Source organism: Coregonus clupeaformis, unplaced genomic scaffold (genome assembly GCF_020615455.1).
Source record: "Coregonus clupeaformis isolate EN_2021a unplaced genomic scaffold, ASM2061545v1 scaf0618, whole genome shotgun sequence".
NCBI classification, from domain to species: Eukaryota; Metazoa; Chordata; class Actinopteri; order Salmoniformes; family Salmonidae; genus Coregonus; species Coregonus clupeaformis.
Genome location: NW_025534073.1, coordinates 212,900 through 237,700, shown reverse-complemented (window position 1 = coordinate 237,700; position 24,801 = coordinate 212,900). Strand labels below are relative to the sequence as shown.

Sequence of the window (24,801 nt, the reverse complement as noted above, 5' to 3'; positions counted from 1 at the left end):
TGCTGCCCATATGAGAGCGTCGGTAGAGAATCAACAAACGTAGATACAGATATTTTTTAAACAGAGTTGGTCCCCATTAAGTTCACTTGATATTTAAACTATTTCCACTCATCTCCCTGTTATTGGTGAGCTGATCTGCTATCTGTATAATCCTTGATTTTGCCAAATATAGGAGTTATTCTGTCATTCGTTGAAGGAGGTTATCTAGCAAGCTTAGCAACTTTAGTCATTTGACTTTTGTTTGACTGCCGTTACAAAGTTTGTATGAATCGACAACGCTATACTCCGGGTGCGCTCTGTGTCGAGATAGCCTACTGCTGAAATGCGCTCAATTAATTGAGAAACATGATAACGCTCTGAATTTATGAACAGCCTGTTTGGCAATTCACAACAATGTCATTGGCGATCAAAGCTAGTTACTCTATCATTAATAAATATCTGTTTAATTTGCTCTGAAATCTTTACATAGTGGCGCAGCCAAGCTGACAAGGTGGCACAGCACCCCTCTTTTTGGGGGAGAACCCTGGCATAGTGACCATATCTTGGTTTTAAATGCTTTAAAATGGGCACTTCCGATTTTTGCAGTATTTCCCAGGACTCTCGGGATAAATCTTAATTATTCCCGGTATTGAAACTTGGTAGATTTTCTGGAAAATATTAATCCCTACCCCGGAGTGTGTGTGTGTGTGTGTGTGTGTGTGTGTGTGTGTGTGTGTGTGTGTGTGTGTGTGTGAGTGAGAGAGAGAGAGACTAACATAAACAGGCATCTATCACTATGTGATGCCTAATGACAGCTCTCATACACAGTATGCAGTCTCTGTCCTATATCAGTCATATGTATAGTTCACATCACATATGTGATTTGCGAGCCATTCTACTGCACTGTTGGAGCTAGTAACATAAGCATTTCGCTGCACCTGCTAATCTGTGTACGCGACCAATAAACTTTGATCTGATACAGCTACATACCAGAGGAGGCTGGTGGGAGGAGCTATAGGAGGACGGCTCATTGTAATGGTTGGAATGGAATAAATGGAATTAGTCAAATGTGGTTTCCATATGTTTGATCCCGTTCCATAATTCCATTCCACCCATTACAATGAGCCCATCCTCCTGTAGTTCCTCCCACCAGCCTCCTCTGCTACATACAACCCCAACAACACATACATCAGCTCTAACCCAAACATACTCCTAAACAATACAGCGTAAACAACTGAATGCCTCCCTTCCATCTGTTCTGTGATTGGCTAATATCTATCTCCACTGTATTTATTGTCATAGCGTTTAGCCGCTAAAGAGACAACATGACAGCGACGGCAGCTGCGGCGCGTGGAATAAAAAAATTCCCTCCGGATTACACTGCAATTGATATGCTGTGTGTGTGTGTATGCTCCCCCCCCCTCCCCCTACTCCTCCTTAATCCATCCATCCATCCATCCATCCCTCCCTCTCATCCTTCAAGGTCCGGGTATGTATCCCTATGTTACACTATCCCCTCATCATGCAGTGCCAGGGAGAAAATGCCTCCACATGGGTGATGGTACAGTAGACAGGGAGGTCTGGGCCTGGAGTCTGATGGGGTGGGGGCATGCTACCTGCCACAGAGAGGAGATATTCAGCCATGGTTGTGTTGTAACACTAGATGGTAGAGGTGGTAGAAACTAAGGCATGGTTGTGTTGTAACACTAGATGGTAGAGGTGGTAGAAACTAAGGCATGGCTGTGTTGTAACACTAGATGGTAGAGGTGGTAGACTAGATTGTGCGTGTGCCTGTGTTGTAACACTAGATGGTAGAGGTGGTAGAAACTAAGGAATGGCTTAGTTGTAACACTAGATGGTAGAGGTGGTAGAAACTAAGGCATGGCTGTGTTGTAACACTAGATGGTAGAGGTGGTAGAAACTAAGGCATGGCTGTGTTGTAACACTAGATGGTAGAGGTGGTAGAAACTAAGGAATGGCTGTGTTGTAACACTAGATGGTAGAGGTGGTAGAAACTAAGGCATGGCTGTGTTGTAACACTAGATGGTAGAGGTGGTAGAAACTAAGGCATGGCTGTGTTGTAACACTAGATGGTAGAGGTGGTAGAAACTAAGGCATGGCTGTGTTGTAACACTAGATGGTAGAGGTGGTAGAATACCTCTCTCTCTCTATAGAGACAGATAGAAATGGCTATGAAACAGAACAGGCCTGAATGGAGAGAGGCTGATGAGCTGTAACTAGGCCACAGCCAGGAAGACACTGTAGAGAGGTAGGAGACGATCACCAATGGGAATACGTGCTGCTTTCACACTAGGGACTGGCTGATGGAAACCATACATAAGGACATGTGTGTTTGTGTGTACTTGTCAACTTTTCTATGTGACAGTCTAGACCCCTTCAAACTAATCTCTGGACCTCAAAGCCAGTTCCCCTGCATTTGTTCATTGTTTGGGACACCAGTTGTGTGCAATTAATTATCAGGTAGAACAGAAAACCAGCAGGCTCCAGACCTCGTAGGGTAAGAGTTGAACACCCCTGTTTTATACATATGCACATGTGATTGTACTAATGTATTCATAGAAGTGTGTTGACCTATGCATTGATGCGTTTATAACTGTGTATGTGCGTGTGCCTATGTTACATACAAAGCCCCAGTGGGGGTCGGTGAAGCAGAGGGAACTTATTTATATGCATGAATGTACTGTATGCCTGAGCCGTGTATGTACGTGTGTGTGCGCACATGTGCTTTTTATGTTGATCTAGATGCGCACTGCTTACTGTATGTGTAAACCGTAGGTGTGTATGCCACAGAGGGGGTTGGTGAGGCTCTTTTGTTAGTTGTCTGAAAAACTCAGCTGCAATATGCTGCCAACAACCCAGCAGACAGGAAACTAGTGTGTTCTCCCTCTCACACTACTCTCTCTGTTTCTTTCATGTACTTTGGTCCTGCAGTCTCTTTCCTTCAGACCCTTTCTTTCACTTTTGTCATTTCCTTAGAATTCTGAGGAATATGATTGTGACAAGCCAGGAGAATTTCCTTCTGCCTTTTTCAACCCAATCACTCTCTTCCCCCATCCACCCCATATATATGATCCTTCTCCCTCCCTCTCTCTCTGACCCAGGTTGGGCCTCCCCATTCCAACCACAGTGGAATGGAAACATGCTAACAAAGCTAACTAACCCAGATTACCTGCTAACTGGATGGAAACAGGATAACAAAGCTAACTGGATGGAAACAGGATAACAAAGCTAACTAAGCCAGATTACTGCTCATTAGTGCAGCTCAGCACCACAGACAGGCTCCAGTAGATACAGTCCTGCAGCCTACTATGCCCTGTAGGGTTATTACACCAAGATGTCCCTTCATCTTGACCTTTTAACCACCCACTTCCCCAACCTCCTGTTAAGTGCTAGAAAGCCGTTACAGGTATATTAACAGATGCCCTAATGAGCATTCCTAGCGACTATCCCTCAAAACATAAGCCCCACCCGGCCCCATCTGGCCAGTCACCCCCACATAACAGGTCCTCTCCCTCTCTCCAGTCCTTCTCTCTCACTCATTAAGAGCTTTGGCACAGAGGGAAGCGAGAGAGAGAGGATGTATTCTATCTACAGTGCTCTGGGTTCAATTCACTTCAAAACCCTGCCAGCTAAGCGCACACTGTGCATACGCTCTCACTTTCTCTGTTGCTCCGACTGTCGTTCTCCATCCCTCTCTCTCTCTCTCCTTCACTCCCCCTCTCTTTTCAATCCACTTTCAGCTCTGTCAGTCAGTCATGCTAAGGTAATAGGAGGTAGGATTGGTGCAGAAAGTTGGAAAAGATGATGAGAACAACTCACCTTTGGTTTTCTGTTCAGTGACCTGGAAAGAAAGAGGAAGAATATATTAGCAACATATTTTTTCTTGCTGAGTTCACGCAAAAACATAGCAAGTACAAGGTGCTACAGATGAAAATGAGCTGGCTGGATAAATCTGGCACATTTACAGAAATGTTGGTCAATGTGTAGGCCTATTGTCCCTGTTAAATATGCATAATAAAGAAAAAAGTCTGAAGTACGTGTTTTATGTCAATCTAAAATAACATTAAAGCATTTTAATCAACAGGTCTCCTCCCTCGGAGTTAGCCTGCTAGCGTTAGCCTGCTACTGGGCTGGCTGCCTGCACTTCAACCTTGCTCTGACTGAAGCCAGCCCATTCCATTGGAACAGAATGTTCAGGTGAATGTTCTTGTTAGCCTATTGTAATGCTAAATGTTTTATGTTCTTCCCTCCACCGGCTCTTCCCTTCCCTCCAGGGGCTGTTGCCTGGTGGGTCATGTGGTTTAGTTAGCCAGAGAGTGAAATAAGAGGCAGACAAAACATGCACACACACACATATGTACAGTGGCGTATGCAGGAACACACACACACACACACACACACACACACATACATGTTGGCCAGCTCCCCCCTTCAGCTCTGCTTTCCTCAGCCTCACAGGAGGCTGCATGTGATAAAGAGAGAAGCAGCATGACACGTTAGCCTGTTTAGCCAACGGAGTGGAATGGGATCACTTACTGACACAGTTCAGAGCAGAGAGAGAGAGGGAGCGAGGGAGGGTGAAAGAGAGAGAGGGAGCGAGGGAGGGTGAAAGAGAGAGAGGGAGGGTGAAAGAGAGAGAGGGAGCGAGGGAGGGTGAAAGAGAGAGAGGAAGTGAGGGGCGAGGGAGGGTGAAAGAGAGCGTGAGCGAGGGAGGGTGAAAGAGAGGAAGAGAGCAGGGCACAGTGTAGAGGCTGATATCATCATCTTGCTTTGTGTAAAGCTACACCATTAAAAACAGGGGATGGTGCTTTTATGAGGTAGTACGATAGAAGTGTGTGTGTGTCCAAACAACAACAACAACAACGATATGACGTCACACCTTTTTCTGAGCAGCTTCCTTCTTTTTCTTTTCTTCTTGCTTTCTCTTATTCTTTTCTTCCATCAAATGGTTCTGGTCTCGTGTTCCCTGCTTCTTCTCTCGGCTGGAACAGAGGATCAAAAGACAGACATGTTTTACCACGCGGTTGCTAGGGAGATGAGGGCCCTGTCTGCACGTGAACACCTGGAATCTCCCCGTCCCATAAATTCCATTCTGAAGCAGAGAGTTATAACTAACTGCAGCTCTTTACTGAGGGCATGTACAGACAATATAAACACCATTGAGAGATCGACCTGCGTGTGTGTGTGTGTGTGTGTGTGTGTGTGTGGGCTTGGGTTCTATTGGCTCAGGCTGGCTTGTGTGGATGACTTGTGTGGTCTGGAAACTATTAGGAGGCATTGGGGTGCTGGTGGAGGTCAGAGCTGTGGTCCTCTTAGTGTTACTGAAACCCTTGAGATGAGGCCCCATTCTTCAAACTACAGACATCCAGCCAGTACCTACCGCCACCTCCAAGACAACCCAGAATCAGTAGGCTGAGTAAGGCTGTGTCTCAAAATTTACCCTGTTATTCACAATACAGTGCACTGCTTTTGACCGGCTGCCTGACATCTCTATGACCTGTATAGAATGGCCCAGGTAAAGTGAGGCACAGCCACACTCAGTACTAACTGCCACTCCCCAGATCCCCCAGAGTACTGGATCTTACCTGGTAGGTACCCAGCTCTCAGAGACAAAAGCCTGCCAAGCCTCCACTCCACACACATGCTCCAAAGCCATAAAAAAAAAACGACCTGACATTTCCACATCCTTTCACAAGCAGCAAGCTGTTCCAGAGGAGATTCGGGTATGGTTACGTCCCAAATGGCACCCTATTCCCTATATAGTGCAGGCTCTGGTCAAAAGTAGTGCACTGAGCCTGCACTATATAGGGAATAGGGTGTCATTTGGGACGCATCCCAATCCTATATTTAGCCTTAATAAGCCTAGGCATTTTCTCTTTTTACTTAAAAAGCTCCGGCATTTAAGGACAGAGACGGGATAATTATAACTGCATGGAAAAATACATAAATTGGAATCCGGTTTCCTTGAACCGGAGATGAGAAATTGCACATAAAAATGTAAGCCAAGCATGTGCTGCAATGCCGTGCCATCGCCTGGCAACAAGAGCTCCCGTGGCCTGATGTGTGTGCAGCCAGGTTGAGAGGTGGTGGCCCTTAAGCACTGATCCAGAGTCAGTTAGGTTTTTAGAATTCTCATGTCTAACCTCACTAAGTCCTTTGCTAAAAGGGACATTACTCCCTGAAGTATCCAGCTAAACCACTGCACAGTGCACTGCATATTAGTCACCGGTCTTCAGGGCATCAGGGTTGACAGTCTCTAGAAAGACCAAATTTGATTAGTTGAATCAGGTGTGCCTTTGTTGGAATTCAACATGTCTGGAGGAAAGGTTTGAGAAACATGACTAGCCTATAAAAACTACTATCATAACCAACACAGTCTGCTCCTCTTCTTCCATTAGGATACAATTTAAACAGAAGGCAAAGAAGGAAGCTGAAGCACAATAAGACTAGTCTACCACAGACTGCAATAAAACAGGAGGCTCAGTTGCTCACGCAGACAATTAGCAACTAAGCTAAATCAACTAACCTGATAAGTGTGTAGGCTGGCTAATGTCTCAAAGAAGTCACAATCAAAACACGCCGTATCTCACATATCCACGTAGGCATGCGCTGATTGGCCAGCCAATGGGCTAAACAGCCAATCTGAGGCTAATCTTGGCTTTGGTCCTCTTAACACTTCACCAGGAGTTCCCTCACAGTATGGGCAACAGACTAGCTTGGAACAGAGCTGAGTGCTCCATGCATCTCCATGTGTTAAGTGAAACACTTGACTAGCCATAAGCCGCTACAGCATTCTCTAAATTGGCCTATTTGGTTCCAAAGTGCAGCAGTAGGAAAGAACAGAGCTATTAATAGGCAACTCCCATCATCTGGCTGTTCTTAGGGTTGAAGACCTGAGATTATGTGGATGGAAATTAGCCTCAGAACTCTGATGTGCTACCATAGCCAACCCATTAGATCCAGAAATATTTATTTTTGGGGGGCCCATAGCCCAGCTATAAAGCCTAGCTACAGCTGCTGGCTAAATTTAGCCAGTCTCCATTCAACATTGATGTACTGTGCTAGTGTCACATAGTACGAGAGGAATGGAGTGATGCCCCAGTTGATCTAAACTGCTGTCTGTCTGTCTGCCTAGGCACTGGCTGAGCTGGAGAACATAGACCTAGGCTACACATACTGGAAACTGTCCAGAATCATTTCTGTTAAGGATCAGTTGGTCCTTGTGTAAGAAGACAACCCTGGGAAGAGGACCGTGAAACAAGGCCTTTTGTTTTTTTAAACTAAATATTACAATTGCAATTTGACGTGGGTCAAATATCAAATTACTTGGATGAACTGTTGGAATCATAGAAAGATAATTACTTATATTAAAAAGCAAAGTTGAAAGCAGCATCGTTCTTGACTGCATTTGACCTAACAGAACAGCACGCAAACATATAGTATCTCTAACAGCGAGGAGGAGGAAATGTGCTGCTTGGGTGACGGGGCGGCGCATGGTGTGTGTGGGAAGCCGTTGCAAGAGCGAAAAAAAACGTACTTTACACTCGGCTGAGATGTCTTTCAAACCATAGCATGTGATATGAATCTTGCCAATATCGCGATTTCGATTTGAATCCGATTAATTGTGCAGCCCTAGTGTGTGTGTGTGTGTGTGTGTGCGTGCATGCGTCTAGGGAGATGGATTCCCAAGCAATGCCATCCTAAGGTACCTAAATGACAGACATTGAACAAATTAGTTAGTTTGTTTTTACTGTCAGAGGCTTGAATGACTGACATGGACATTGAGGCAGTGCCAGCCAGCAGTCAGTTTGGAGCAGGAAGACAGTGATTGACAAGCTGAATGAACACCCTTGAGCTCGATGCTGCTGGTGAGGTAAACCCCTTACAACAATGGTGCTGGATGGTTTAACCGCTAAAACACAACAAGCGGATTAGAGAGGTGATGTCTATTAAACCAGACGGCTTCTGGGAACAAAGGAAGGGAACAAAGACGGACAAAAGGCAATCAGAGAGAGGGGAGAGGAAGGATGGTCCAATAAAGAGCAGGGGTAATGGTACGATAGGGGTGGGGAGGTGGGTGGTGCAGGTTGCTTTTTATATCCAGCCATTCTGGTGTATGTGAGAACACATAAAAGGAAGGGGGGGGGGTGCAAAGAGGGTGATGAGACCGAGGGGCTGTGTGTGAGAGTGTGTGCGGTGGGGGGGGAAGGGGGCTTGCTAGATGATAGTCACTGGGCACAGCGCCAGGAATGCCAGCACTGCAAGACAAACAAGAGCGAGGCTGAGCCCCCGGGAGAACGCTTGCTTGCTAGCAACCGCAATAGCGGAATCTGACTGCAGCCTCTCTGCGCTGCACGATCGTACATTAGGAAGACGGACCGCACTTCCCAAAACGCTCCGGAAAACGAGATCTGACGTGCCACATTTGAGACCTCCGGGTATCCCAAAACACTGCTTAAAATTCTCCATCCATCCGCCAAAACAAAGACAGTTAAGTAAAAAAAAAAATCGGAGAAACCAGGCCTGGTATTCATAGCGGACTTTGAAAAGGCTTTTGATAAAGTACGACTGGAATTGATATATAAATACCTGGAATATTTCAATTTTGGAGAATCTCTTATACAATGCGTTAAAGTTATGTATAGTAATTATATGAGCAAAAAATATTCAATTTTATTTGGAATGGCAAGCCAGACCAAATTAAACGGGCCTATTTATATAATGAATATGAATTCGGAGTGCAGAAACAATTAAACATTTAAGCATTAGACCTCTCACTAAAGGCTTCAATCATACAAAAACTATACTTAAATCCGAACCGGTACTCTAGCAGCTTAGTAAGAAATGTCTCACCCCGTGTTCAAGAATGGCCTTTTTCCCTTTATTCAGAATTCAATCTCTCACTTTCAGTTATTTGAAAATGAAATAATCTCCAAAATATCGCTATTAAAAAAAAGAACAAGCCATAGAAATTTGGTTGCATCCACTAGAAAAAACTGAACAAATATTACAACAAATATTATGGTTAAAATATACTAATTTTTGGGAGCAGAAAACATGTAAAACGGTATAATATTTGTAAATGATATAAATAGGACTGGTGGAGTTGTCCCACATGCAGTTAACAAAAATATATGGAAATGTCTGCTCTATCCAAAATTACAACCAACCAATTGCAGCATTACCGCAAAAATGGAAGAGGCAAGTGGAAGGGGGAGAAAGTAAGGAACTTGTCTGTCAGCCCTGCAATAAAGAAAATTGTGATTTAAAAAAAAAAGTATACCAGTTTCATTTAAAGACCAAAAAATTGACAGCTGTGCCATACTGATTGCAAAATAGTTGGGAAGAGATTTTCAATGTACCGTTTCCATAGCACATGGTTTATGAACTGATACACAAAAACGACACCGGATTGAAAAGGTAGTTTTTCTATTTGCAACCAATTGAACGTTATATATACACAGTGGGGAGAACAAGTATTTGATACACTGCCGATTTTGCAGGTTTTCCTACTTACAAAGCATGTAGAGGTCTGTAATTTTTATCATAGGTACACTTCAACTGGTAGAGACAGAATCTAAAACAAAAATCCAGAAAATCACATTGTATGAATTTTAAGTAATTAATTTGCATTTTATTGCATGACATACAGTGGGGAAAAAAGTATTTAGTCAGCCACCAATTGTGCAAGTTCTCCCACTTAAAAAGATGAGAGAGGCCTGTAATTTTCATCATAGGTACACGTCAACTATGACAGACAAAATTAGAAAAAAAATCCAGAAAATCACATTGTAGGATTTTTAATGAATGTATTTGAAAATTATGGTGGAAAATAAGTATTTGGTCAATAACAAAAGTTTCTCAATACTTTGTTATATACCCTTTGTTGGCAATGACACAGGTCAAACGTTTTCTGTAAGTCTTCACAAGGTTTTCACACACTGTTGCTGGTATTTTGGCCCATTTCTCCATGCAGATCTCCTCTAGAGAAGTGATGTTTTGGGGCTGTCGCTGGGCAACACAGACTTTCAACTCCCTCCAAATATTTTCTATGGGGTTGAGATCTGGAGACTGGCTAGGCCACTCCAGGACCTTGAAATGCTTCTTACGAAGCCACTCCTTCGTTGCCCGGGCGGTATGTTTGGGATCATTGTCATGCTGAAAGACCCAGCCACGTTTCATCTTCAATGCCCTTGCTGATGGAAGGAGGTTTTCACTCAAAATCTCACGATACATGGCCCCATTCATTCTTTCCTTTACACGGATCAGTCGTCCTGGTCCCTTTGCAGAAAAACAGCCCCAAAGCATGATGTTTCCACCCCCATGCTTCACAGTAGGTATGGTGTTCTTTGGATGCAACTCAGCATTCTTTGTCCTCCAAACACGACGAGTTGAGTTTTTACCAAAAAGTTATATTTTGGTTTCATCTGGCCATATGACATTCTCCCAATCCTCTTCTGGATCATCCAAATGCACTCTAGCAAACTTCAGACGGGCCTGGACATGTACTGGCTTAAGCAGGGGGACACGTCTGGCACTGCAGGATTTGAGTCCCTGGTGGCGTAGTGTGTTACTGATGGTAGGCTTTGTTACTTTGGTCCCAGCTCTCTGCAGGTCATTCACTAGGTCCCCCGTGTGGTTCTGGGATTTTTGCTCACCGTTCTTGTGATCATTTTGACCCCACGGGGTGAGATCTTGCGTGGAGCCCCAGATCGAGGGAGATTATCAGTGGTCTTGTAGGTCTTCCATTTCCTAATAATTGCTCCCATAGTTGATTTCTTCAAACCAAGCTGCTTACCTATTGCAGATTCAGTCTTCCCAGCCTGGTGCAGGTCTACAATTTTGTTTCTGGTGTCCTTTGACAGCTCTTTGGTCTTGGCCATAGTGGAGTTTGGAGTGCGACTGTTTGAGGTTGTGGACAGGTGTCTTTTATACTGATAACAAGTTCAAACAGGTGCCATTAATACAGGTAATGAGTGGAGGACAGAGGAGCCTCTTAAAGAAGAAGTTACAGGTCTGTGAGAGCCAGAAATCTTGCTTGTTTGTAGGTGACCAAATACTTATTTTCCACCATAATTTGCAAAAAAATTCATTAAAAATCCTACAATGTGATTTTCTGGATTTTTCTTTCTCAATTTGTCTGTCATCGTTGACGTGTACCTAAGATGAAAATTACAGGCCTCTCATCTTTTTAAGTGGGAGAACTTGCACAATTGGTGGCTGACTAAATACTTTTTTCCCCCACTGTAAGTATTTGATACATCAGAAAAGCATGACTTAATGGTGTGAGTGGCCTAGCCAGTCTCCAGACCTGAACCCAATAGAAAATCTTTGGAGGGAGCTGAAAGTCCGTATTGCCCAGCGACAGCCCCGAAACCTGAAGGATCTGGAGAAGGTCTGTATGGAGGAGTGGGCCAAAAACCCTGCTGCAGTGTGTGCAAACCTGGTCAAGACCTACAGGAAACATATGATCTCTGTAATTGCAAACAACGGTTTCTGTACCAAATATTAAGTTCTGCTTTTCTGATGTATCAAATACTTATGTCATGCAATAAAATGCAAATGAATTACTTAAAAATCATACAAATGTGATTTTCTGGATTTTTGTTTTAGATTCCGTCTCTCACAGTTGAAGTGTACCTATGATAACAATTACAGACCTCTACATGCTTTGTAAGTAGGAAAACCTGCAAAATCGGCAGTGTATCAAATACTTGTTCTCCCCACTGTATGCAGCATTGAAGGTCCCCAAGAACACAGTGGCCTCCATTCTTAAATGGAAGACGTTTGGAACCACCAAGACTCTTCCTAGAGCTGGCCGCAGGGCCAAACTGAGCAATCGGGGGAGAAGGGCCTTGGTCAGGGAGGTGACCAAGAACCCAATGGTCACTCTGACAGAGCCCCAGAGTTCCTCTGTGGAGATGGGAGAAACTTCCAGAAGGACAACCATCTCTGCAGCACTCCACCAATCAGGCCTTTATGGTAGAGTGGTCAGACGGAAGCCACTCCTCAGTAAAAAGGCACATGACAGCCCGCTTGGAGTTGCCAAAAGGCACCTAAAGGACTCTCAGAACATGAGAAACAAGATTCTCTGGTCTGATGAAACCAATATTGAACTCTTTGGCCTGAATGCCAAGCGTCACGTCTGGAGGAAACCTGGCACCATCATTACGGTGAAGCATGGTGGTGGCAGCATCATGCTGTTGGGATGTTTTTCAATGGCAGGGACTGGGAGACTAGTCAGGATCAAGGGAGCACGTCTCTGAATATCCTTGAGTGGCCCAGCCAGAGCCCAGACTTGAACCCGATCGAACATCTCTGGAGACCTGAAAATAGCGGTGCATCGACGCTCCCCATCCAACCTGACAGAGCTTGAGAGGATCTGCATAGAAGAATGGGAGAAACTCTCCAAATACAGGTGTGCCAAGCTTGTAGCGTCATACCCAAGAAGACTTGAGGCTGTAATCGCTGCCAAAGGTGCTTCAACAAAGAGCTGAGTAAAGGGTCTGAATACCTATGTAAACGTGATATTACCATTTTATTTTTTTGCAAACATTTCTACCCGTTTTTGCTTTGTCATTATGGGTTATTGTGCGTCGATTGATGAGGGGGAAAAAACAATTTGATCAATTTTAGAATAAGGCTGTAAAGTAAGAAAATTTGGAAAAAGTCAAGGGGTCTGAATACTTTCCGAAGGCACTGTATATAGAACAAAAATATAAACAGAACATATAAAAGTGGTTGTACCATGTTTCATGAGCTGAAATAAAATATCCCAGAAATTGTCCATATGCAGAAAAAGCTTATTTCTCTTAATTTTTTGGTAGAAATTTGTTTACATCCCTGTTAGTGAGCATTTCTCCTTTGCCAAGATAATCCATCCACTTAACAGGTGTGGCATATCAAGAAGCTGATTAAACATGATCATTACACAGGTGCACGTTGTGCTGGGGACAATAAAAGGCCACTCTAAAATGTGCAGTTTCGTCACATAACACAATGCCACAGATGTGTCAAGTCTTGACGGAGCATGCAATTGGCATGCTGACTGCAGGAATGTCCACCTGAGTTGTTACCAGATAATTGAATGTTCATTTCTCTACCATAAGCCGTTTTAGAGAATTTGGCAGTACATCCAACTGGCCTCACAACCGCAGACCACGTGTAACCAAGCCAGCCTAGGACCTCCACATCCGGCTTCTTCCCCTGCGGGATCGTCTGAAACCAGCCACCCGGACAGCTGATGAAACGGAGGAGTATTTCTGTCTGTAATAAAGCCCTTTTGTGGGGAAAAACTCATTCTGATTGGCTGGGCCACCCATGGCAGCGCCCCTGCCCGGTCACGTGAAATCTATAGATCAGGGCTTAATGAATTTATTTATACTGACCAATTTCCATATATGAACTGTAACTCAGTAAAATAATTGAAATTGTTGTGTTTATATTTTTGTTCTATATATATATATATATATAAATAAAACAATATACAGGGGATTGGAAATGATGCAGACAATTACATTGACAGAAGCCACAATCTATTTACAACATTAAAGCTGATCAACCCCTTAAGAAAAACACACAAAAAAAACAGTTAAGTTAAGCCAAAACATGTAGATTTATGTAAGGAAGGAGAAAAATACCAACTGGGTAATAGTTGACGATATTCCTCTAACATAGCGAAGAGGATCTCCTTCTTCAAAGAACTGGAAGCTATTCTCCATGATGTCATGCTAATACTCTGGCCAGGGCTGATCCACAAGGACATGAGATTTTTCATACGTTACACTCCTCCTGGCACTAAGCAGGCCTCCAGAAATAAAATCTATGGATCGGCTCCAACGACAGTTGAAGTTCCCAATGACTTTCATCCTCTCCGTCAGTAACCGGAGCAGCCGTTTTACGAGACCGGTCAAACAATTTATTGCTCCAATAGATCACAGAACGTCCCCAACAAAAGGAGTTATTAGACTCCAATCATGTAGCACTTGCTCTGTTTCCACATTCATCTTTATAAAAAGCCATTATCCAGCAGTTCTGAAGAGTGAAAGGGCTGTACGTGAGGGGAAACTCACGTAGCAAGAAGACTAAATTAAGACCGATCAACGTAATAAATGCTGTCTGTGCAGGGCTGGAGAGTCAGCAAAGAGTTTTACTGAAGCAGATAAAGAAAAACTCAGTGTGTAAATTCAGTAAAACACCTTGCTAGACTTCCTGAATGTTCAACTGATGAGCTAACTGCCATTAACCTGTTCAATGGCCCTCTTTGACCAAGTAGCCCAGTCCTGAATTTCTTAGCGTAAAAATATATATAAATAATAATAATAATAATAATAATAATAATAATAATAATTCAGAATAAAATGAACATACAAGGCTAAAGGATCTAGAGTAGTTTGGAGGACTGACACTAGACTTGGGAGGGACTGACTCTAGGCTTGAGAGGGACTGACACTAGGCTTGAGAGGGACTGACACTAGGCTTGAGAGGGACTGACACTAGGCTTGGGAGGGACTGACACTAGGCTTGGGAGGGACTGACACTAGGCTTGGGAGGGACTGACACTAGGCTTGGGAGGGACTGACACTAGACTTGGGAGGGACTGACACTAGGCTTGGGAGGGACTGACACTAGGCTTGAGAGGCTGGTAGATAGAGAGGAATCAGTGGATGACTCACCAATTGGTCACCTCAAGTGGGCCTCTCTTCAGAAGTCTACGAGACCAGAACGCCAAGCCTTCAGTCAGACCTCAGGGGGACAAACCCTACTGTTCACTAAAAGGCCTTTCAATAATCTCCCTTTTGCATCATTTAGGCCTACTTGGAGGATGACAAAAGTATTCTGCCCCAGAGCGCAGTCCCTCTGGGAGGTAACATACGTTAGCAGAGAGAAAAGCACCGGCGCCAGCTTCATGGCTCGTTAAACCTGGCCTAACGTTTACCAACAGGGTGCCATTGAGTGAGTGGTGCCCGTAATAGGGCAAAAGTTTTTACGGGCACCACTCACTCAAAAGTCAATGATGACATTATAAGGGGAATGAGTTGTTTATAAGGAAACAGAAGGATTGTGCTTTAGAGGTAGGCTAGGTCTAGTCTACATCTTATCAAAAGAGATGGCGTCCATTCCGTTTCAAGTCTGGAAGCTTAGTTAGGAGGATGAACGTCCATATCCATTTATGAATTCACTAGGATATCTTGGAGAATATCTCAGTGTGGCTTGTAGATGGTGATATTTCCATTGCCAGCTTGCATAACTCTTTGAATTTGCAGTTATAAAATCACTAGGATACCTCCCACTGAGATCGATGTTTAATCTAGAACAGAGAAATTCTAATTGTGGGAATTGGGGTTCCTTCCCAGACTGATATTTCCCTTGCAAGTTTGCACAACTTTTTGAATTTGCAGTTCACATTGACTTTGAGAGCTGAATGCAAATGACATAATCTACTACAAGGCTATCTGTCAAATCAAAACAGACTGGCTGTCGAGTGCTTAGTTACACTAGCATATGAAACCCACGTGACAAAAAACGGAAGGTCCACTCTTTTAGATCAATGAAAAGATGTTCAATAGAGCTGAGCTAATGACTAGTTAGCTACAGAGGCGGCTGTGGATCAAGGCTTTTCCTCACTTAGGCATACACTATACTTCATATTCAGCCTAGTACATCCACTTGTACGGCACTCAATTATCGGGAATGAATTTGCCTTTCTGGCTGCTTGGAGAACGCCTGAGGACCAAACTGCTAAGTTGGGACTAGGAGAGTGATACGCTTTAGTTATGCTGATCTGTGCTTCGATCACTTTGTACTTATTCAGACCTGATTAATAACAGCTTTGGAATCTTCTGACAGTTCTTGAGTTGTTGATATTGGTGTGTTGTTCTTCTAGGCCTTAGCCTGACAAATCTCTGAGGGGCAGATCAGGGAATCATTTCAGACTATCAACAATGCTAACTTGTAAGAAGTCGAGCCAATCAAAACCATTACCTCAGAGATCCTGTCCTGGTTAGCCAATAGTGTGGCTTGCAAAGTCAAAACATGTAAACCTATCTCTGAGAAACAGTTTGACATCAGAGCATTTCACAAAGAGCAAGGTTTGTCATTTCAACTTCACATTTTCCAGTTTTTCCAGCCTCTGCTAAGCAAAGGCAAACAACCACCCTATGAGCCAAACTGCCACAAAAACCTCAACCTAGCTATCAGGCCACTGTGTGCATGCCCGGCTGAGGAGAGTCTATCTGAATGCAGGCCTAAGACCTGATCTGTATAGTAATCGGAGCATTAAGTGGACTCGTTTTGTTATCATGCGCCTCCCCGTGAATACACAGCCCCATTCACAGGCCCCTGACGGGGGCCCTGACCCTGTGATGGGAGCAAACGCCCCCCATCCTCTTTTCCAGAGCCAAATTAAGGACTGCAGCACATTAGCTGTCCAGGGGGCCCCCCAAGGTTCATATCAAGCATATCTCAATGTGTTTCGCTACCCTCTTCTGTGTATGTGTGTATGTGTGGGGTCGATGTCAAGTGACTGTGAAGACAGTGTAATGACAGAGATTTCACAGGGATAAGGGGATACAGGAAAATAAAATGTGTTTCAATTAAAGAGATTATGACGTCTTGACAGTTCATCAATGGATCCAACTGTAGAAGAAAACAGCGCATGGTGTCATGGAGTCCCTCTCTCTTGAAATAACGGTACGGGACATCTTCCTATAAACACATCTAGGGATGGGTGTTGACTAGCATAAGATAGACCCATCAGATGTGTTAAAGCAGTTTATCTATTTACACAAATAACCCTGTGCTTGTATTTGTCTTATTCAAATAAACCATAAATAAATAAAATAGGCCAAATAAACAAAGCCAATAAACGAACCTTCCTCTGGACCGCGTCCAACTCTGGCAACATGGCCCATCTTTCAGTCAGGCATGCCCCTTCCTCTCTGGGAGACAGACAGACTCATGCCAGGGCAGCCCACCACTGCCATTATGACTGCATGCCCGGAGCAGGAGGCAGTTACCACCAACAATAAATGTGCATTTAAATCAGAGGAAGCAAAAGGAGGCAAGCGTTCACTAGTCGCTACCCTGACAAATCAACAACCAGCAGAGACCTGGCAGGCTGAAGCAGAGAACCAAGCTTGAAAGTGTGGACCCAGGTTCAGCCATGTCTGTTTGGTTAGACTAGAGAGAGATTTGAATGGCTGTGTTCTGGCCACACATGGGCCAAATGTCATGTCTAGATGGCTTGTCAAATTTGACAAAATACATTTATTTGCATTTTAGCTAACCCTAACCCTTTTCCTAACCTTAACCTAATTCTCCTAACCTGCTACATTAATTATCCTAACCTGCTACAAAAAGTCAATTTTCACAAAAACTGAGTATACCACCTCAGTCACCGGCTTCATCAATAAGTGCATCGACGATGTCGTCCCCACAGTGAACGTACCTACATATCCCAACCAGAAGCCATGGATTACAGGCAACATCCGCAGCGAGCTAAAGGCTAGAGCTGCCGCTTTCAAGGAGCGGGACACTAATCCGGACGCACCCTAAGAAATCTCGCTATGCCCTCAGATGAACCATCAAACAGGCAAAGCGTCACTACAGGACTAAGATTGAATCCTACTACACCGGCTCTGACGCTCGTCGGATGTGGCAGGGCTTGCAAACTATTACAGACTACAAAGGGAAACCCAGCTGCGAGCTGCCGAGTGACGCAAGTCTACCAGATGGGTTAAATGCCTTTTATGCTCTCTTCGAGGCAAGCAACACTGAAGCATGCATGAGAGTACCAGCTGTTCCGGACGACTGTGTGATCACGCTCTCCGTAGCCTATGTGAGCAAGACCTTTAAACAGTTCATCATTCACAAGGCCGCGGGGCCAGTCGGATTACCAGGACGTGTACTCAGAGTATGTGCGGACCAACTGGCAAGTGTCTTCACTGACATTTTCAACCTCTCCCTGACCGAGTCTGTAATGCCTACATGTTTCAAGCAGACCCTGTCCCCAAGAAAGCCAAGGTAACCTGCCTAAATGACTCCCACCCCGTAGCACTCATGTCGGTAGCCATGAAGTGCTTTGAAAGGCTGGTCATGGCTCACATCAACACAATCATCCCGGAATGCCTAGACCCACTCCAATTCGCATACCGCCCCAACAGATCCACAGATGACGCAATCTCAATCGCACTCCACACTGCCCTTTCCCACCTGGACAAAAGGAACACCTATGTGAGAATGCTGTTCATTGACTACAGCGCAGCGTTCAAGACCATAGTGCCCACAAAGCTCATCACTAAGGTAAGGACCCTGGGACTAAGGACTCTGCAACTGGATCCTGGACTTCCTGACAGGCCGCCCCCAGGTGGTAAGGGTAGGCAACAACACATCTGCCACACTGATCCTCAACACGGGGGCCCCTCATGGGTGCGTGCTAAGTCCCCTCCTGTACTCCCTGTTCACCCACGACTGCGTGGCCAAGCACGACTCCAACACCATCATTAAGTTTGCTGACGACAACGGTGGTAGGCTTGATCACCGACAATGATGAGACAGCCTATAGGGAGGGGATCAGAGACCTGGCAGTGTGGTGCCAGGACAACAACCTCTCCCTCAACGTGAGCAAGACAAAGGAGCTGAGCGTGGACTTCAGGAAAAGGAGGGCCGAACACGCCCCCATTCACATCGACAGGGCTGTAGTGGAGCGGGTCGAGAGTCAAGTTCCTTGGTGTCCACATCACCAACAAACTATCATGGTCCAAACACACCAAGACAGTCGTGAAGAGGGCACGACGACGCCTTTTCCCCTTAAGGAGACTGAAAAGATTTGGCATGGGTCCCCAGATCCTCAAAAAGTTCTATAGCTGCACCATCGAGAGCATCCTGACCGGTTGCATCACCGCCTGGTAAGGCAACTGCTCAGCATCCGACCGGAAGGCGCTACAGAGGGTAGTGTGTACGGCCCAGTACATCACTGGGGCCAAGCTTCCTGCCATCCAGGACCTATATACTAGGCGGTGTCAGAGGAAGGTCCAAAAGATTGTTTCATTTTCTTAACTCTATTTCTTGAACTGCATTGTTGGTTAAGGGCTTGTAAGTAAGCATTTCACGGTAAGGTCTACACCTCTTATACTCTGCGCATGTGACAAATAAAATGTGATTTGATTCTAGACAACTCCAGGGCCAAAGCAGTTAACCAGAAGTGCCATGAGAATGGGAAAGGATCCAAGATGGACTTCCAAACCACTCTAATCTCAAATGTGTATAACCTCAAAGATTGCACCCATAATTGCTTGGCTGATTTGTTTAACCACCCCCATTACTGTACCTGTCATTGGACAGTAGCCCTGCTTGTGACCCCAACCAGCTAATTTTTGTATCTGTATTTGACTACATTGTCTATTTTATCACCACAGCAGTACCGAATGCCTACCTGCTTACTCTAGAATAGATCTATGTGCTTAGCATTTAAAACACATATGCCACTCGGCACACGCATGTGGGATGTTGTTGAAGCATATTAAGGTTTTCATTGGCCAATGCAAATGTCACTGTCAAAGTTGCATCTTCCTAGCTATATTGATAATTTCCCGCCCAGTGTGCATTATATGTTTGTATTTCAGATCTCTTTTGTTTTATTATATAAATAACAAAAATGGAGGTTATTCCAATGAAATTATTTAATAAAATCAACAAGACTTTCGTAGTCAAATTTTAAAAATTGCCAACAACGTTGCAATGCTCAAACATGAAGAAGGCATGAGGCACTGTTTTGATACATTGATGCTGTTTATCAATCCGCAGCTGCAGCCGCATATCAGGGGCGCGTTGTTTGGCTGCGGGGATTTAAATATTTATCAGAATAAATCATGTTAAAGATTAGAAAATACAATACTTCTTACCTTATTTCCTATTGTGGGCTTTAGTGAATTTGAATTCAATTTGAGGTGTAACTTGCATGAAAATAATCGATGTTCTGTCCTTGATCCCCGTATGACAGACCAAGAATTCGGTCGCAGCAAGAAGCTACAGTAGCAATGCAATACAGATAGCTATCTGTGGTCCTAACCGTTTGGCCACGTTTTAGGTTCAAAACTTGTTTTCTAGTGTCGAATTTAATTGCAAACAACCATTAACCCAAAGCAAATGTTGATTATCTCGAAAACAATGTGAAATAGAGCAAGTGTCAGAGAATAATAAATGGTAGCAAAGTGCGATATTTAAGCAAACAAGCTAGTTAATGTCAAACAAGCTAAAGTATATCGGTGCAACTTGTCTAACTTTTCAGCTAAATATAAACTGAACACCATATGCAATTTCAGTAGCCTACCTTGTCTTTGATGAGGTGACATTTTTAAAGTGCAAAAACAATAGAATGATTTACAGCACGCGACTATGAATCGCTTGCAAATAGAGGAATCCAAGAGAGCAAATTATTGCAAAATCCAGTATTTGGAGAGTGTGTATTTCCAAGATATCCATTAAAAAATCGTCGATGATAATTCCTACCATTCAGTGGGCTTTCGTTAGTGGTGCCTCTGCAGCCATTTTGTTCAAACTAGCGATAGCAGCAGCTCGCGACGCTTCAATCCGAGGTAAAACAGGACGTGCCTCTGTCCCTAGCGACTGGCCACGTGACCTCCAATAACAAACTGGTCCCACTCAAAAAGGCTCCCCATGCTCCGCCTCGCCGTTTCCATGACAACTACAGTCTGGCCAACATCTCTCTACCTCCTTGTTTCCTTGTCCCCCCCCCCCCTCTTTTTTCTGACTTCAAATCAAATCAAATCAAATTGTATTGGTCACATGCGCCGAATACAACAGGTGCAGACATCACAGTGAAATGCTTACTTACAGCCCTTAACCAACAGTGCATTTATTTTTTACAAAAAAAAGTAAAAATAAAACAACAACAAAAAAAGTGTTGAGAGAAAAAAGAGCAGAAGTAAAATAAAGTGACAGTAGGGAGGCTATATATACAGGGGGGTACCATTGCAGAGTCAATGTGCGGGGGCACCGGCTAGTTGAGGTAGTTGAGGTAATATGTACATGTGGGTAGAGTTAAAGTGACTATGCATAAATAATTAACAGAGTAGCAGCAGCGTAAAAAGGATGGGGTGGGGGGGCAGTGCAAATAGTCCGGGTAGCCATGATTAGCTGTTCAGGAGTCTTATGGCTTGGGGGTAGAAGCTGTTGAGAAGTCTTTTGGACCTAGACTTGGCACTCCGGTACCGCTTGCCGTGCGGTAGCAGAGAGAACAGTCTATGACTAGGGTGGCTGGAGTCTTTGACAATTTTGAGAGCCTTCCTCTGACACCGCCTGGTATAGAGGTCCTGGATGGCAGGGGAAGCTTGGCCCCAGTGATGTACTGGGCCATACGCACTACCCTCTGTAGTGCCTTGCGGTCGGAGGCCAAGCAGTTGCCATACCAGGCGGTGATGCAACCAGTCAGGATGCTCTCGATGGTGCAGCTGTAGAATTTTTTTGAGGATCTGAGGACCCATGCCAAATCTTTTCAGTCTCCTGAGGAGGAATAGGCTTTTGTCGTGCCCTCTTCACGACTGTCTTGGTGTGTTTGGACCATGATAGTTCGTTGGTGATGTGGACACCAAGGAACTTGAAGCTCTCAACCTGTTCCACTACAGCCCCGTCGATGAGAATGGGGCGTGCTCAGTCCTCTTTTTTTCCTGTAGTCCACAATCATCTCCTTTGTCTTGGTCACGTTGAGGGAGAGGTTGTTGTCCTGGCACCACACGGCCAGGTCTCTGACCTCCTCCCTATAGGCTGTCTCATCGTTGTCGGTGATCAGGCCTACCACTGTTGTGTCGTCGGCAAACTTAATGATGGTGTTGGAGTCGTGCCTGGCCATGCAGTCATGGGTGAACAGAGAGTACAGGAGGGGACTGAGCACGCACCCCTGAGGGGCCCCCGTGTTGAGGATCAATGCAATGTTCCCCAGACATATTTGTTGCTATACAGTGTATGAGCTCACAGTTCTGTACCTCTTGAAGATTTAGAATGTTTAGTTGCTAATGTGTTATGTGAGCAAGTACAATGTTTATGCTTCACGGGATATGTACTTTTCACCAACAGAGGGCACAATTTCAACAAATCTTATGTTGGTCCCGTGTAGCTCAGTTGGTAGAGCATGACGCTTGCAACGCCAGGTTTGTGGGTTCGTTTCCCACGGGGGGGCCAGTTTGAAAATGTATGCACTCACTAACTGTAAGTCACTCTGGATAAGAGCGTCTGCTTAATGATGTAAATGTAAATGGTCATGCACTTACAAACATGTCAGTGCTCTCTGTGCCAGCACAGCATTCCATTCCTATTTGCATAAAACACACACACACAACTGCAGTACCCTGCACCACGCCTTCTTTTTCTCTATTTTTTTTTTTTTTTGCAAACAAATAATAAATAGATTTTTAAGTGGACTCCACAGGGTTCTCTATCTGCTTAAGGTGATGCTTCCAACTGGGCCAATTCAAATCTACAAAATGAGACTCAGCATGGAAGATTGGAGGCAGCAGAATGGCTGTGAGAGACTACAATGGGCTATCTACTACCTGGTCGGGCAGGAAAACACAATTACCTCCACAAGTCAATATTTTAGCCATGCTGGAATGATAATGATAAACGTCTCTATCCCCACTCCCAGCTTATCTCTGTCATTTCTCTCTCTCTCTCTCTCTCAATAGAAAAATATATCCTATCAGAGTGCAGGACAAATATTTCACTGTGCAATGAGCCAAATCTGGATCTCACTAAGGACCCATATCTCTCTCTCATTAGCTTTGATCTACCATTCACACTCAGCCTAAGAAACCGCCATCTGATACTGTTGCTTAGAGGCTTAGTTGAATATGAGTCAGAAGACATCATATACATGACTATAAAACTGTGACAATAAAATGGGATGACAGCCCCCATGCGCACACACAATGAAATAACCATCTGTACTCATGTCACCCACATATGGATTATGACAGAGATATGCTTTACTGCGACAGTATCAAAACACAATTACTCAGCCTACATCATGATGAAGTACATGGTGAGGCATGGAGGAGGAGAGGGAGGGGGAAAGAGAGACACTAATCATGGCTTATGGAAATTAATCTTGGGGGTGTCATGGCCTCTACAGACGTTCATAATTCAATGTCCCCTGGTAGCTACCAGGCTGTGTGTGTGTGTGTGTGTGTGTGTGTGTGTGTGTGTGTGTGTGTGTGTCTCCAGTGCCCAGTAGGATCCTATAAAGGGTTAAGTGTCCTCTTAGGCAGACTCAGGGGGCCAGACAGGGGTTGTTGAACTTGATGTCACCAGAGTGGACGTTAGTATTGATCGCGGTCACAGGGAGTCAAGGTACGCTGTGGAGCCACTAAGAGATTCAATTATGACCCCTTCCGACCCCGCGACATCTGTCTGCCAGGAGTGAAAGGTCAGGCTGTTAACATGTATCAACTTGGCCCCGTGGCAAACACAGGAGTTCAATTAAAGGAGGAATTGTCACTGAGGAGAGAAGGGATGGAGGTGGAGGAGAGAAGAGTCTTGATGGGAGAACTGCTTTATAGATTCAGTTAAGGATATTACCTGGTTTAATACACAGGGACAGCCATAAACATAGGGGCAGACGGATACACAAAGATGCACGCACGCATGAATGCATGAATGCATGCTGTTGCGGTGACCATATTACTGCCACACCGGCTATCACGAATCATGAAGGCAGTCAAATTCCACGTGACCGTTTAGTCACGGTAATTAGGCTTCTCCAAGCTCTGATGCTGCTGATGGTCATTAGTAGCCTACCAAACTTGCTAACTGCCTGGTACTCAGCACTCTATTGTCCCTCTAATCACTGACATCAATGCAAATGTTTTCGAAAATCTAATCAAACACTTCATGAGAGCCCATGATCTCATGTTGCGGAAAATGTCTATTGGCTATGCAATTGAGCGAGAAAACAGCGTGATGGCCTCTTATCAAAAAGAGGAGGATCCCATCAGCTTTCTATAGGCTAGGCCTACTATATTTATTTCTCAACTTTCCTAATATTAAGCAAATATTAAGCACATTGCTTATCTTTACAACAGGAGTATAGCCTACCTGGCTGGCATGAAAATGAACCACAAGAAAAGCGTCCTCCATTTGCTATTTAAGTGCAGAGATGACATGTATTTTTCCCCTGCCCTTGTTTCGAGACAGCGCATGATAATGGTCCATTCTAAATCAAAACGAACTTCACACATATATTATTTTGTATACATAAAGACAAGATTAAATCAAGAATAGTCAGATGGGTGACAATATTAGCCTATCACTTGTGAATTATATTTTATCACTTGTGAATGATGCCCAGCTTAAGGCAAGAAGCAATGCCTTTTTTGTGTGATTTTTTTAAAATCATGGTCGCACACCTCATGTAGCCTAGCCCATATGCCTATATGTTTTGATAAGGTTTGTATCACAACTAAAGTGGCCAAATAACTTCTTAAAATGAAGCACATTAATCCGCTTTACAACGGGTGTAGAGCCTAACTGGCATACATACGCAGCACATGAGTTTCAAGTTTGGGGAAGATCATTTTCACTATAAAAATGTACCTTTATAATAAAAGCATTACATGCATGATCACATGTGGTCACTTTTGATAATGGTGTTTTCCCGCTAATGGAACATTCACGCTTATAGCCTACTGCCGTGTGTGCATTGCTGCGCTTATAATGTGAAGAAATAGCCTAATAGTTTATCAACATTTTAAGCTAAACGTTCTGATCTGTTGTTGCTAGTGGTTG

The 24,801-nt window shown here is 44.2% G+C and overlaps 1 long non-coding RNA gene across 1 annotated transcript; it reads right to left on the bottom strand.

The window, feature by feature from the left end:
* Positions 1-3,819: 3,819 nt before the first annotated feature.
* On the bottom strand, positions 3,820-20,574 carry LOC121550182. Its single transcript, XR_005996930.2, has 3 exons — positions 20,333-20,574; positions 4,880-4,982; positions 3,820-3,841 (listed from the first exon to the last, which is right to left on the bottom strand). It is a non-coding gene; the product is annotated as an uncharacterized LOC121550182 (long non-coding RNA).
* Between the last annotated feature and the right edge of the window lie 4,227 nt (positions 20,575-24,801).